At 44.0% G+C, this 14,738-nt stretch overlaps 1 protein-coding gene across 1 annotated transcript in view; it reads right to left on the bottom strand.

Moving 5' to 3' along the window:
- Positions 1-14,261, bottom strand: part of LOXL2 (lysyl oxidase like 2) — an 83,540-nt gene extending 69,279 nt beyond the window's left edge. The window contains exon 1 of the mRNA XM_068274734.1: positions 14,144-14,261. The gene's annotated coding sequence lies outside the window, so the exon portion shown is untranslated. The remainder of the gene's footprint in view (positions 1-14,143) is intronic.
- Positions 14,262-14,738: the final 477 nt, after the last annotated feature.

Raw genomic sequence — 14,738 nt, 5'->3', positions numbered from 1 at the left:
TGATGTCTCTCTGCTAGCAGAGGATATAGAAACTGAAAGCAGAAGTCCTCTGTTATTGTCTCACACTGCCCCCTAATGACAATTGGACATAAGTACACATTACAGCAGTACTAATTAGTAGCAAGAAAATGTAACAAATAGGAAATAAAAAAATGTGCTAAAATAAATGGACGAGGATCAATGGTAAAAATATAGAGTAGGAGTAGTTAGGATGGAAAAGATCACGAGTCAAGTAATTTGTAAATGTTAAAAGTAGAGTTTATCAACATATCACATGATAGAAAGCAGCAATAACATTGCACATTGCCATCAGTGTTGTGTTGTTTTTTTTTGTACAATTATAAATCGGGTATTATTTCCCAGCATCTCACACTCCATGTTGCAGGGCAAAGGGGATAATCTCTCAAAAGGAGTGCATATGTACAGATGCAGCTAGCCCCAGAGGCAAACCCAGGATTTTAAAGGGGGGGGTTCCAGAAAGGTCTCCCTCAGCAACGCACAATACAGTATAATAATATGGTAGGACATCATGCTGGGTACACATAATGCAATTTCCCATCTGACCGGCAATGGGATCGATCAGGAGCAGTTTGGATACAGATAATAATGAGGACAGCCGACATTGGTAAGTGAAGCATTCACACAGCAGGGCACAGGGCTGTGCTCATGCCTGACTCTGTTTAGTTCCCCAGAGCTGCTCCATGCTCTGTACACAAGCTGCTGCTGCTCCATCCAAAGTCAACTGTAGCTGGGGAAGAAAGAAGGGAAGTGCTGTGAGCTGCAGGATACCTGCAGATATTCTGGTGTCTCAACTTGTGCCTGTCCTCAGACACATCACCGGCCCTGGTTTGAGGGGGATTCGGGTTAGCTGTAATCCCCCTCTGCGTTTGCCTATAAGCCCTATTTGTCAACCATATAACAAATACATTTTAAGTCAAGGTATTGAAAAATAAACTCGAAGCATTTTGTGAATGTAATACAGTGCTGTTCACATATTCAGGAGTATAATCCCACCTTGAGATTTTCTTGAACCAATTATTATTTGCAAACTCATATAGGGAGACAATTTTGGAGCACAGTTAACCCCAATGGGGTGAGAAAGAAAAATGGGAGAAAGCAGAGTCAGAAGACACATTAAGGCCTCGATTCATAAAGCATTCCCGCATTCGGAAATGCTGAAAACGGCACACTTTACCGACCACACAGCAGAATCTTTATTCACAAAGGCTTTTTCCGCATGAAAAGCCGACTTTCGCGAGCAGAGGGATAAATCACCGCCTTGCGCGGTGATTATCATAGCAAAAGTAACAAGTAGTCAATTCATAAAGATTAGAGGTAGCGGTGTGCGGACGGGTATTACCGCTACCTCTGATGTGGCGAGAAGCGTGCGGAATACATTGCAGTGAATGGGACAGACCTCCCAAGCAGCTGCAGAGAGAACACCGCACGGAGAGACTCCGCCTGCTTCTCCTGTTTCCGCATGTCTCCCGACAGCCTTACGCCTGCCTATAGCGGAATATCTCCGCACGCCTGTCACATCTAGCTACATTTTTATGAATTACCACCCTGAAGGCGGAAATACCGACAGCGGTGTTTCCCCGCTCGACGTTACCTTCCCGACAGCACTTTTATGAATCGAGGCCATGCCTGCGTCAACAATATCCTCACAACTGCACAATGGGGTTTTCAATTTGCGAAATTCTAAAAGTAATTCCTATAGTTTATACACTCATCAGCAAGATTGCTTTGAGATTTTGGCTTCTTCGATGTTGGGTTTAGCCAGGCTCCACATTAGTCCGAGACATGTATGATATATAACTTCAACTGATAAAGTGAACCTTAACACTTGCACGGTACAGAAGGAAAACATAGAGGAATGCACCCCGTATGTATTTAGAAAGTTTAGTCTGTCTAATTCCCAATCTGTGACTTATCACAACTGTAATTTGATCTCTCACCTGTGTCAGCTCTGGAATCTCCTCTGCCATGGCAGAACGGCTAATTTGTAAACACAGGATGTTAATCCTATGTATGCTTCCATGAAGGCCACCTCAGCTGAACAACCAAGCTTCAGTCAGCTTTTTCTATACCTGAATAAATGTGATGCCCACCAGTGGCTGTGGAAGACCACCCATGTGACCACACTCCAACGTAGTCTGTTATCTGTAGGTCAAGCTACAGAAGAGTGTTACATAGCCTTGAACACAACTAGCCAACTCTGTCTGACAGAACAACCAATTACACTGTAATACTTAAGAAATCAGCCTCATTAGTCAAGGGTCAGACAACTACACTATACAACTATCCCATTCATCAGTCAAAAGGCCACACAGCTAGACTGCATAATGGATAGTTCCTGTCAGTAGGAAATGGCCACAGAGCTACACAACATAACTTACTAGATTCTGTCACTGGAACTAAACCGATCAGTCACACATCTACACAGCTTCCATCAGAAGGTCACAGAACAATGCTATATAATAATAAATCAGGGTCTGACAACCAGACAGATGTTTGCATGCCCACCCAAGACAAAGACAAGACACAGAACATTTATATTACGCTTTTCTCCTGGCGGATTTAAAGCGCTTGAGCTGGAGCCACTAGGATGCACTCTATAGGCAGTACAAATATTAGGGAGTCTTGCCCAAGGTCTCATACTGAAATAGGTGCTGGCCTACTGAACAGGCAGAGCCAAGATTCAAACCCAGGTCTCCCGTGTTAGAGGCATACAAATGCCCGTCAGAGACAATGGAAAACTAGTCTCATAACCCAATGTTATGTAACTGAGCTGTGAGCCGGTCCATCACATAAATATGTACATTGCAGTAATGATTTTCACCTGCAAAGTGCTACAAATCACATCAGCCTTAGTTAATAAGCACTGTGTTACGGAGAGGGAACATCAGCTTCAGCTTAGCTTATGTATTACTAAGGACCGGTTCACATCTGTACGTTCCAATCACATACTGTACACATACTGTACATGACAGTGGAACACAATGGACTCCTATCCGTTGCTGCCTGGGAGCCGATATATGCCATCAAATCAATGACCACACATCTGCTGTCTGGAAAAATTTCAGGGCTTTACTGTCGCGAGATGGACACATTCGCTACGGACATATGTGAATGAGTCTATGCAAAACTATACATCTGTTGTACGAGAAAAGACAAATAGCATTCATATTGCGCTTTTCTCCTGGCAGACTCATAGTGTCAGAGCTGCAGCCACTAGGACACACTCTATAGACAGAAGCAGTGTTAGGGAGACTTGACCAAGGTCTCCTACTGAATAGGTGCTGGCTTACTGAAGAGGAAGTACTTGTTCATTGCCTGTCCAATGTCCAGTGCAGGACAGAGAATACATGTCAGCCAGCCCTTAGGCTTTGTATACACTAGCCAATAATATTCAAATCCAGGCCAACAAATGATCTTGTTAAAATGAGATTGTCTTTTTGATTTGAAGTGAATTCTTCTGAAGATCAGTTAAAAATTAATTGTAAACAATTGTCTGGACTGCTGGTAAGTGCTCAATGGTCCCCATGCAGGACTCAGTGTATGCATTGTGCTTCAACCGGCCGTCCGGCTGTTCCCGAACAGTCATGCAAAGTTGTGTTACGTTTATCCAAAGGGACTGAAGGAAACAGATATCCAAAGAGACTGAAAGGAACGGATATCCAAAAGAACTGAAGGGAATGGATCCCATAGATTTGCACAGGATCTATTCGCATATCTTTGGCACAGTTTAATTCCCCTAAACGGAACATTTCTATTGCCAGTTTGAACAGGACTTTACTGGGTTTTTATGTTTCCTTCCACTCCCTAATATTTACTGTTAGCATTGCATGTCATGTGATGTCCTCCTTTTGAATTATGGATGGTGCCCCATTCTGTATAGTTCAGATGAACTCTGCTAACAATTGCCAGGTATGAGTGGGATCCTGCAGGAATACAAAGGCATAGGAAAGCCAATCAGTTGCATAGCTACAGAGCCATGGGCCCCAATGTAAATATACAATGAGGACCCTAACATTGTCCATCCTCCCCCCGGACCTGTTTCAGAAGCAATGAGAGATGCCTAAGGGCAGTCTCGGAACAGTTAATGATTGCTACAACACCAATGAAGAGGTGATGCAATTGAGGATTCAGGACTGTAGGTGGGATCCCTGGAGTGTAAGTCCTGTTGCAGTTGCTACCTCTGCAATCCTTTTTCCTATGACATAGTTAAAGCCGCATTTATACTATTTTATAACATTTTTGTGGCTTCCTTCCATGTGCAGCCTCTTCCTTTCATGTGCAGGTCCTCTCCTCCATGTGTTACTCTTGATCTACAGCCTCCTCTTCCATGTAAAGCCACTTCCTTGAGCAGCAGTCGCCCTAGGCCCAGGCCCTTATAGCCTTTCCAGAAACCCAGCCCTGGCCAAACACAGCAAACCTATCCATAGTAAGAGCTGTACAGTTTCTAAACTTGTAACTTCTGCATTCTAATGCTGTGAGTGATTAATGAAGCTAATATCTCTTCTTGCTTGCAGTGTGCTGCTCAAAGCAGTCCTCCGTTTAGGGACAAGTGCCCCCTGCAGCTATATTCAGTTCATAATTCTATAGAGAAATTGGAGCTGTGCGTTATATTAAGAATTCTTGGAAGACAAGTCTGCACATTGTTTGACGTTAATTAAATGTAAAATATTTTGGTAGTTTTTCTCCTATCTCCTCCATCAGGGAACAGAGGAGCAGTGTGCGTGAGCGCAGATGAGTCACTGATCCGCCATGCATCCTCTGTGCGTGTGCTCTGCCTGGAACCCAACCAAAAAGCACACAGTTTACACAGGCAAATACCAACCAAGTCACAGGAGAGACGGACGCCTTAAAGGATAAGTGAAATTACAAACAAAAAACTTCACCCCATGCTTTTACCCTGACAAGTGATTCCACAAACATAAACACCGAGTCCTACATGGCAGCGGCTGTATTCTGAAGCCAGGAACTGCAGCTTGCTAATAACGCGTGAAGGCTTGCCACAGTTGCTGAACAGTAATCATGCCCCTTGCCCCTTGCATTAGTGATGATTTGTGTGGGAGGAGGGAGGAGGCCTGTGAGGTAGCAGGCAGGGGTGAACAATAGACCCTGCAAAGGATGCAGCCGCAGGGGGGCCAAGAAGCCACAGGGGGCCCCGTCCTAAAAGACTGACAACTAAGGGCAAGGAGAGAAGAAAACTTTCTGCTCTCTGCACATTTGTTCTAATGACTGCATCTGCTCAACCACTAATAAGGAATCATACATAGTTTTGCAGACAAAGATTTGTAGATTTGTTTGTCGGGAGGGAACCCCTTTAAAGTTTTGCAGAGGGGCCCGGTGATTTCTAGTTACGTCGCTGGTAGTAGGAAATGTGGGCGCCCGCTAGCGGGAGAAGTTTGGCCACTGATAGGCGTCCATTGAAAGAGCGGTATTGAGGGGAAATTTGGGCCTGATAAATAGCGGGCAAATTACCCTCAACGCTGCTATTTCAATGGGCTTGATTCACAAAACGGTGCTAACTGTTTGCACGGGCGTGCTAAACAGTTAGCATGTGAAGTGCCGCTCGTGGTCTTTTGCGCGTGCAAAGCCCCACCCGACCGCACGCAAAAGTCTACGTTATCGTGCGCAAATGTCCACGATTGTTTGAACACGGGGCTTTGCGCACGCAAAGGACCGCAAGTGGCACTTCACGCACTAAGTGTTTAGCACGCCCATGCTAACAGTTAGCACCGTTTTGTGAATCAAGCCCAATGGGTGCCTAAGGCGGTACATGAAAAATTACATTGCTTGCTTCTTTTCTTGTGATTGGCTATTGGGGTAGGGGTGGAGGTTGGTTTACTGTTAGGTGTGGGATGGGGTGGTTAAGGTCAGACGTCAGGAAGGGTGTTTGTGCTGGGGGGGGGGGGGGGTATGCGGGGTGGTTAGGCATCAGGAAAGGTGTCTATGCAGGGGGAGGGGGTTAGGGTTAGGCGCCAGGAGGGAGGGTTCTGTGTAAAAGTAGAGTTAAGATTAGCAATAGTAAAATATTGGTATTTAATGACAATATTTTACAATCTTTCTTTGCACTTTAATAGTAGAATTTCAGTACATTTGCCGATATTCTATAATCTGCTTTCTTGGGTGCCCAAATTTCAGGTGTCCTTTTGTTACGTACGTAGCTACCGATAAGAGACCCAACGATGACTAAAGGTGCCCATGCATTAGGCAATATATGGGCAGATTGATCAAGAGATAGATCTCTGTCTGATCAAATCTGATCGGAGAGAGATCTGTTGGCTGCCCATACACCGCAGACCGATTCACAATCGATTTCAGCATGAAATCTCTTGGGAGCCGACCTCGTAACGCCGCCTCCACAGCTTGGCCGTGTCAGTGCAGTGCAGCTGGAGCAGGTGAGATTTACAGTCAGTGCAGCTGGAGCAGGTGAGATTTACAATGCACGGGCACCAGGGAGGCACATGAACATTTGGGGGCTCCATCACAATTATTGGTCATCACAATATTGCATGCCATTACTGGCATGCACCTGATCAATGGTACAATCTCCTGTACCATCGATTGGATCAGCCAGAAATTATCATTTGGGCCTATAATTAGGGAGAAAAAAATGCCATGCATTCCGATGCAACTGGTGGGATTGATCCAAAAAACAAATCGAAGGAATGACCAATACATCGATCATTCGCAATTGAACAGAACCATCAACGCTACCTGATTCAATCGATCAGACGGTTGATCATTCAGGAGATTGTACCGTTAATGAGCACCTTATGCCTGACCACCCTTTGAATTACACTGCAGTTGTGGGTCGCTAGTTTTAAAAGCAGCGATCCTCCACAAAGTGGCAAACGGGTGTTTAAAGTAAAACTGCATTAACCATTGAAGCCAATGGCGTTCACTACTATCTAAGCGGCCACATAGCATGTATGACCCGGCTGGCTAAGCATGTCCGTTGCCATTGGTTTCTAGGCATCACCTAGGGGTGGGCACCTGCTCTGAGACACACTGCACTAATAGCTACAGTAATTGCTGGTTACAGAGGAGCTCATTCATGAGGAAAGGTGTGTGCTGCGGACTCGCTATACACGTGGCCCAGCCTGCATTAGAGGAACGACAGCTGGAATCTCATTAATGGCCAAAGGCTACGCTTCCAACGTTACTTCCTCTAGTTGACAGTATTAAATGTAATCGAAGATAAAAATCTCTGCGCCTGTTATTTACAGCTGCGAGTTCAGAGGGTGACCAGTGGAATTCAGTGCACTCTTTCATTTATCTGAGAGCATTAGTGAGGCACCTCACAGAGCAGAGACCGCCATTATGTGGGTAAGCAGCCCTGTTACTGAGGGTGGATAGATTAAACCTGACCTAGACACTTAAAAGCAGACGCCAGGCGATATCTGCACACACCTTTGGCGCCCCATTTACTAATATTCACCAGGACTGGAGAACGCAGTACGGGGTCATTCACTTTTATTAGAATCTATGTGCATTTTCTCTTTGTTTAAAATCCTGCTTGTTTCACATTTAATGTATTTCAATGGCAGACGGGCGCTGAACCGGCGTTAAACAATGGTTGTGGCTTTCGGCGCTCAAGTTTTGCCCATTCACCATCATTAATTTAGTATTATTCGTGCAAATGCTGTGCTTGATCCTGTCATTTCCCATCGTCTCGTTTAGTCTTGGAAGCTATATGTAGCTTGCAGGACCACTTAAGCACGGCCCTTCCGCGTCCCCCTGCGGGGATCAAAAGGCAGCATAACGACTGGACAGCGGGAAATGCCACTGAAGGTTGGCAAAATGCTTTTCTGCAAAGCATTTGAGCCAGACGTCACATTGCTGGTTCAGACACCAATCAAGTAGAACACATTCTCAGTCCATCCTAAACACTAGCATGGATGTGGACCTCGAGGACTGGTGTTCGACACCTGTGTCCTAGCGGTATGTGAGTGCAGGGGGGCAGCCTCTAGTGTTGCAGCCTCTAGTGTTCCTCCAGGGGTTCTAGGTTTCATCACAAGTGATACGATCCACTTTTCTCATCTCAGGATTGCACAGTATTCTCAATAGAAGAAACATACAGAAAAGTTAATTGGCTCTGCCCCTTCTTCAAATTGGCCTTGGACTATGATACATACACTACACGATACATACATAGACATATGACTACTGTAAGGTTAGATTGTGAGCCCCTTTGAGGGACAGTTAAAGAGGAGCTGTTAGCCGTACTATCTCAGAAAACAAACAAGCACATATATAAGTAGATAAATACTTGCTCTACTTACATAACAAATGTATTGCACTGTCCATGTTTTGATTTTAGTGATTTTTCTACAGTAAAAAAAGAGAAAATCCTTCTTAGCATTTCCCATTTTAAGTGTGGCTATTTTGAAGCCAATCATGATATAATTTTCTCCCTATTACTTTCCTCTGCCTGATTGTGTATGCATTGCCCTCCCTCCTCTATAGAAAGTGCATGGTCTCAGCATAAGAAATATTGGCCAATCAGAGAGGAAGGGCCTTTTTCCACTACCCTGCGATTTGCGATTTGCTTCTGATCGCAAATCGCAAGGTACATTAAACTAATGGAAACTGCAGCAGCAATTTCCATTAGTGGGATCCGATTGCGATGCGATTTTGGTCAAAGCGCAATCGTCGTCCTGCCGCGTTTTGTATGCGATTGATCTGTACTATAATGAGTATAGTAGCTCAATCGCAATCGCATAGTGGAAATTGAAACGCGATCGCGATCGCGATTTCAATCGCGATCGCAATCGTGATCGCGTTTCATAGTGGAAAAGAGCCCGAACAGAGGTGTGGAAGGGGAAAATAGGAGGAAAGTAGAGAAGCAAAAAAGGACAACCCAGCATGCTCTGCAACTTCCTTTTTGTGTACCAAATTTTGTGTGTACCGAATAAGATGGGGAATGATCATTTATCAACAAGAAAAGTAATAGTGATTTAAACTTTTGGATTACCTGGTTAGCATCCTTATTACTTGTTCACCAGATAAAAAATAAAGAATTGATTTTTTATTTTATGCCACACAGTTACACTTTAAAGAGACTCTGAAGCATCTTTAAAACCAGTTTTTACCTCTTATTTATGACAAGGATCATTGGCAGACCTAAAACGCCGCTATCCCGCGGCCGAACGAGGGTTTTATCACCCTCAAATCCTAGGGCAAAAATCCATGACTTTCTTGGTCGTGGATTTTGCTGCCCAGGGAGGCAGAGCTTAGCGCTGTTGCTCTGCCTCCATTCGCGTCAATCCACAGTGGATTTCCGCTTCTCTCCCGCCCCTCTCAGTGAAAGAAGACTGAGAGGGGCGGGGAGAGACGGCAACCAGCGGGGATTGATGCGAGGAGAGGCAGAGCTACTGCAGAAAGCTCTGCCTCTACCAGGAAATGCTCCCCTGGTTTGCCCTGGGGATTTGAGGGTGATAAAATCCTCGTTCGGCCACGGGATAGCTGCGTTTTAGGTCTGCCAATGATCCTTAACATAAATAAGAGGTAGAAACTGATTTTAAAAGAGGCTTCAGACAATATACTCTATACAGCACTGCGGAAGGTGTCGGCTCTACATAAATAATAAATAACAAGAGAAAAAAAAATGTTGTTCTCAGCAATATCTACAAACATATCATAAGCAAGGAAAAACAGTATTCAACAATTACTATAACTGATATAACTGTGGGTAGTTTTGCTTAACGCATCTTGGTGTTTTGCTTTGAGGAAGGATGAAAGACACGCACTCTGGCGAAGAAAGGCTCTCTGAATACTGGCTAAGAATTAAAAAACAATTGACTTCTGAGGCAGTAAAGACCATTCAGGCTAGTTTAATATAAATTGTTGTACAAGCACGAGAGAGCAGACATGTTTAGCTGGATGTGAGGAGATTTGGATGGTCTCCAGCCCTCAGAAGTTCCTGAACTGCTCTAAAAGCTCAGAGAATTCCTCACAGACGTGAAGCGGCTGCTGCTCCTGGGAGTCAGATGCTGACCACCCCACCCCAGACTCTGAATGGAATATCCATCACTGACAGGAAGTGACCATAATCTGTGAATGTGAAGGATGCAGAACAGATCACTGTGTCCCCGGCATGGAGGGAAAATTCATGGGGTCCAGTTAAACGGCCAGTGGCCATGCTTTGTGCCTCTAGTCTTTCATCATCACTCGAGTTTGGAAAAACAAGCCCAAAATGAATAATGAGGAAAGAATGGAGACATTATTGTAATCCCAGTACATCCATCATACCAGCTCTTGACAAGGACAGATAGGATATGAGGGGTTACAGCTTCCCAGCCTTGGGTGGCCCATGAGCTTCTGAGCTCCTGCATGGTCTAATCTGATCAGAGAAGCATCAAAAATGCATATATGGGCATATCAGCTCTACAAGGTACACGTTGGGTCCCCCATACAAGATACAGTTCTGGGCCTCTCTCCCCTTAGGCCTGGGACTAGAGTATTAGCTGTACCTCCCAATGCCCTTGTCCCGTGCTAAGCCAAGATAATCTGACAGGCAGATGGCTCACCAAGGAATTGAAGGGGACTGAGGATCGCTGTACGCTAGATTCTCAGTCAAAACGGCCTCAGCTGCGAATCCAGGGTGTGTTGAGACTTTAGGGGCGGGATGAAACATGACATCTCTCTGCATTCTATGCATTGCACATTGCTGTGACCACTCAAATTGTGAGAGAACAAGAGAGGGTGTGACCGGCTAATATGCCTATGGCTGGGGTCCAGTTAAGACAGTGCTATGTGGTCCAAAATATATAGTCATCCCTCTAATTGCCACATATCTTCATTTTCTGGTAGGACTAAGGAGGTGGTCTTAAAGCCTTCTGGACTGTCAAGTGAAAGAGCAAATAGCGTTTAACATATAATGCATACAATGAGGGTGACTAGCCCTACACAGAAAACCAAGAACTGCAATAGTGGTGGTGAGAATCTCAATCTGAAATCAAACAGAATTCCCTGTGGTAGGAATGGTCAGTGAGATGCAAATAATTGCAGCACATGCAATGTTTTTTATTTTGGTGTGCCAGGAAAGACACATTTTGTCTCCATACCCCAATCCAGGGAACAGGAAGACCATAACCTACCGTATATCCTCAAATATAAGTCGACCTCGCATATAAGTCAACTCCAATATTAAACCCTTCTAAGCTGGAATTGTTTAATGACTCAAGTATAAGTCTACCCAGCAAAGTTAATTACTACATTTGGGGTCCAGGATGAATTAACAGCTGCACTTGGGATTTGGTAATAGGGACCAGCAGATGTTAATGACTGGACTGCATAAAGTATTGCAGCCATTAATCCCTCCTGTCCTTTAAGTGCAGTGGATAACTCTGTCAGGCCCCCAAGTGCAGTGATTATTTACTCCCCTTTCTGCAACCCAGTATTTTCCCCCCTGCCCCTTGTAAATTGTTGTGGCCGGGATTTTCAGGCCTGTGTTTTCTTGACATCTCCTTTATCAAGAAAGTGTCACTTACCACCTGGGTAAATTGCTGCAAATGGGAATGTCACTATTAGTACACACATTGCTCAATGTGCTCAGCCTTGCCCATGACTTGTGTATAAGTCGACCCCTATACTTTTATTTAGTGAGTCTTATAGTCGAGTATATCCAGTGCATCAGTTTTGTGGGCACCAATAACAAATTGATAGTTTACATTGGAGTAATGTTGTTTCTAAAATTAAGTTTATAAAGGATACACAAATTATTACCAGACCATATACATCTCACTGGTCCAAACTCACTGAACCCATCTACCGTAACAAACCCTTCTAATAACACTTTTGAAGGATGTGTATCCACTTTATACACATTATACTGTTTATGTACAGCCTGAGTCTTTACAGGTTAGAATATTGTTCATAAAATCCAATCAGAGTTGCAACAATTGACACAGCAGTGCCCATTTTAGTTTTAAAATTGCCATTGATCCCCTCCTTAATGAAAATAGAAGTTGGCTATAAGAATTCCATAAAGTACAGTGTGCTAAGACTAGCTAGCTCTGTGGTGCCCCCTGTCTAGTCTGCTTATGCCTAAAAACAGCCCAGAGCCCACATATAAAAACTTTAAAAATAGGAGTAAAGATTGTACTACCAGTCAGCATCTCTCTCCCATATTATATATGTTTAGATTAGAACATCGCTCAGTGTCATTACGTAATACATAACAGATGTAGAATATCAGTTAGTATTGGCCACATAATATCTGCCCAGCATCTCTTAGCAGTCAAAAACACTATTAGCCACAGTCAGTAAAAACTACACATAGGCTTTGCTTTACTTATGCGGTGAGCACAAATCCTAGTATAGCATATTACATGTCTGATATCCTAATATGGCCTCTGTATGTGCAAAGCAATACTAAACAGTACACTAGATATTACATGCACACCATTGCTCACAATGTAGATCACTCGCCACATAAAATGTACAGGCGGCTATACACAATAAAATCTTAATTGTGCAATTTTACCTTGTATATGTAGTCTACGGGGCAACAGATTGAGAATCGAGATTGTATGATGTAGGGCCAGCTTCACAGATAATCTCTAGGTTGACATTTACTACTGCATGCAGCATTTCTCACTGGAGGCTACATAATAGCAACAAAGCGTCCGCCACACTGGACTACTCAGAGCATTGAATGAGAAACAAAAGCATAGTTCTTTCTGGGCTGTGATGTCATACAAGCAGATAGTCACAAAAGCATGTCATTGTAATGTGAGGAATGCAGCGGGTCAGGGATCACCTCAGCCTCACTGCAACATAATCAGCCACTGCACTGCAATGTGCTAACACCTCACACTTCCTGAGCTCAGCTGACAGCAGATGACAGTCATTCCAGAGGGCATCCCTCACAACAAACTGCAACATGTACATTACACCAGCTGCTGATACACTGCCTGTCAGCTGCTGATACACTGTCTCCTCTGCAGGGCTCCATACAGGTTGTATAACATCTGCAGAGCATCTCTCCTCATCTTAGTTCTGCAGATACACTGCCTGTGTCCTGAGGTAACTGTCTCCTCTGCAGGGCTCCATACAGGTTGTATAACATCTGCAGAGCATCTCTCCTGATCTTAGTTCTGCAGAAGCAGACCGTGTATAATGTGACAGACACAGACTTTGTTATTGCAGACTATCAGTACATGATGTTCCACAACACCAGGCTTTGTTCATCTGCAAAGTATTATTTTCTAACATGGCGGCTTTGTGACTGCAGATGATCCCTCCCACATGGGTGAGATCTCTTAAAAGCTCTATAGAATGGCTGCATTTCCACATCATGCAAATCCGTGCGTTTTCGCGCACAGCAATGCAAGTGAATGAGCTAGTTTCCATAGAATGCGATTTTCCGCATGCATGTGAAGAAAACAACAGAACGCTGCATTTTTTTGCACTACACACATGAACTCTTGCGATTTGCGATCTATTCCAATAGCGCCGCATAAGAACCCACGTCTATGCGTCGCAATGCATTCTTCTCAAGGTTCAAAAAATCTGGTACTAAATAGGCGGAAGTACATATTAAATTAGTAGGGGAATAGCTGTTGCTAGGCAGGAACCATGAAGTCCAAAAATGCATGCAAAAATTTGCATTATAACGCACACACAAATGTATGCATTTTTGCTACGCGGGAAAACCAATTGCAAAGTATCACTTCCTAATGTACAAGTGCTTTAGAGGCAGTAAGTACATCACCATTACAGAGTATCACTTCCCAGGATAACAACAGTCCTGATTAACTAAACTTTTCTCCTGAGATTTTTTTTCCCCACCACATTTTTTGCAACTTATCAATAAAATACTCGATTCTGGCCTCAGGTAGCAAAACAAGTTCTGAAAATAAGTTGCTTCTTTCCTATTGCATATTGCTTTTTAATTTACAAAGTGCAGAAAATGAATTCTGTACTCAAGAGAAAAGTTTATTGAATCAGAAACTAGTTTGCAAACAAAAGAAACTAAGTAACAGCAGCAAAGTCAAGAGAACAAAAGATGCAGGAAGCAGTACCCTTCTCCTGTATAACTTGCAATAAAATAACACAGACTTCTGCATCAGCCACCCTAATCATGTCACTGGCAGAGTCTGATCTTAGAGCAGTGTCAACTCACAAATCAGTAGCAGTGCTTGCAGCCCTGGGCAGCTTGCTTCTGTCAGGCAGTACTCTTCTTGCTCTCAGTACTCTGGTGATGAGGGATCCTTGTATGTGCTATAGAAGCCTTGCCTCAAGTCTCTAAACTGGATTCTGCACACTTTTTGAACTCCCAGAAAGCTGCTTCCCTCCCCCTCCACTCCCCTCCCCAGCCAGCCCCCTGTAGATTGACACAGCCTAGCTAGTGAGAGTGAGCTCATGCTTAGGAGCTGTGTAATATGAGTTCAGGAGCTCAGCATCAGCTTCAAGGGGTTAATCATCTTATTTCTCCCAGCTAGAGATGTGGCTGGAGTATGTGGCTGCATCTGCTGTGACATGTATAGTATAATACAGGTAATGCTGGCAGTCAGCTCTGCACCTATAAAGAAAGCTGCATACTGTATGTACAATTAGTCGAGATCATTTAAAGTGTACCTGTAGCAAAACAAAAAGTGCCCCAAATGGGTACTTACCTAGGTAGAGGGAAGCTTCCCGTCCCGCTGCTCGCTGTTCCAGCCCTGGGACCCTCCTGTACAATTGTAGATAGTTCACGCCTGCGCAGTAGAAGTAGTAGT

The sequence above is a fragment of the Hyperolius riggenbachi genome, chromosome 3 (assembly GCF_040937935.1).
Source record: "Hyperolius riggenbachi isolate aHypRig1 chromosome 3, aHypRig1.pri, whole genome shotgun sequence".
NCBI lineage: Eukaryota > Metazoa > Chordata > Amphibia > Anura > Hyperoliidae > Hyperolius > Hyperolius riggenbachi.
Note: the sequence above shows the minus strand (reverse complement) of the source record. Positions and strands in the feature narration are given on the sequence as shown.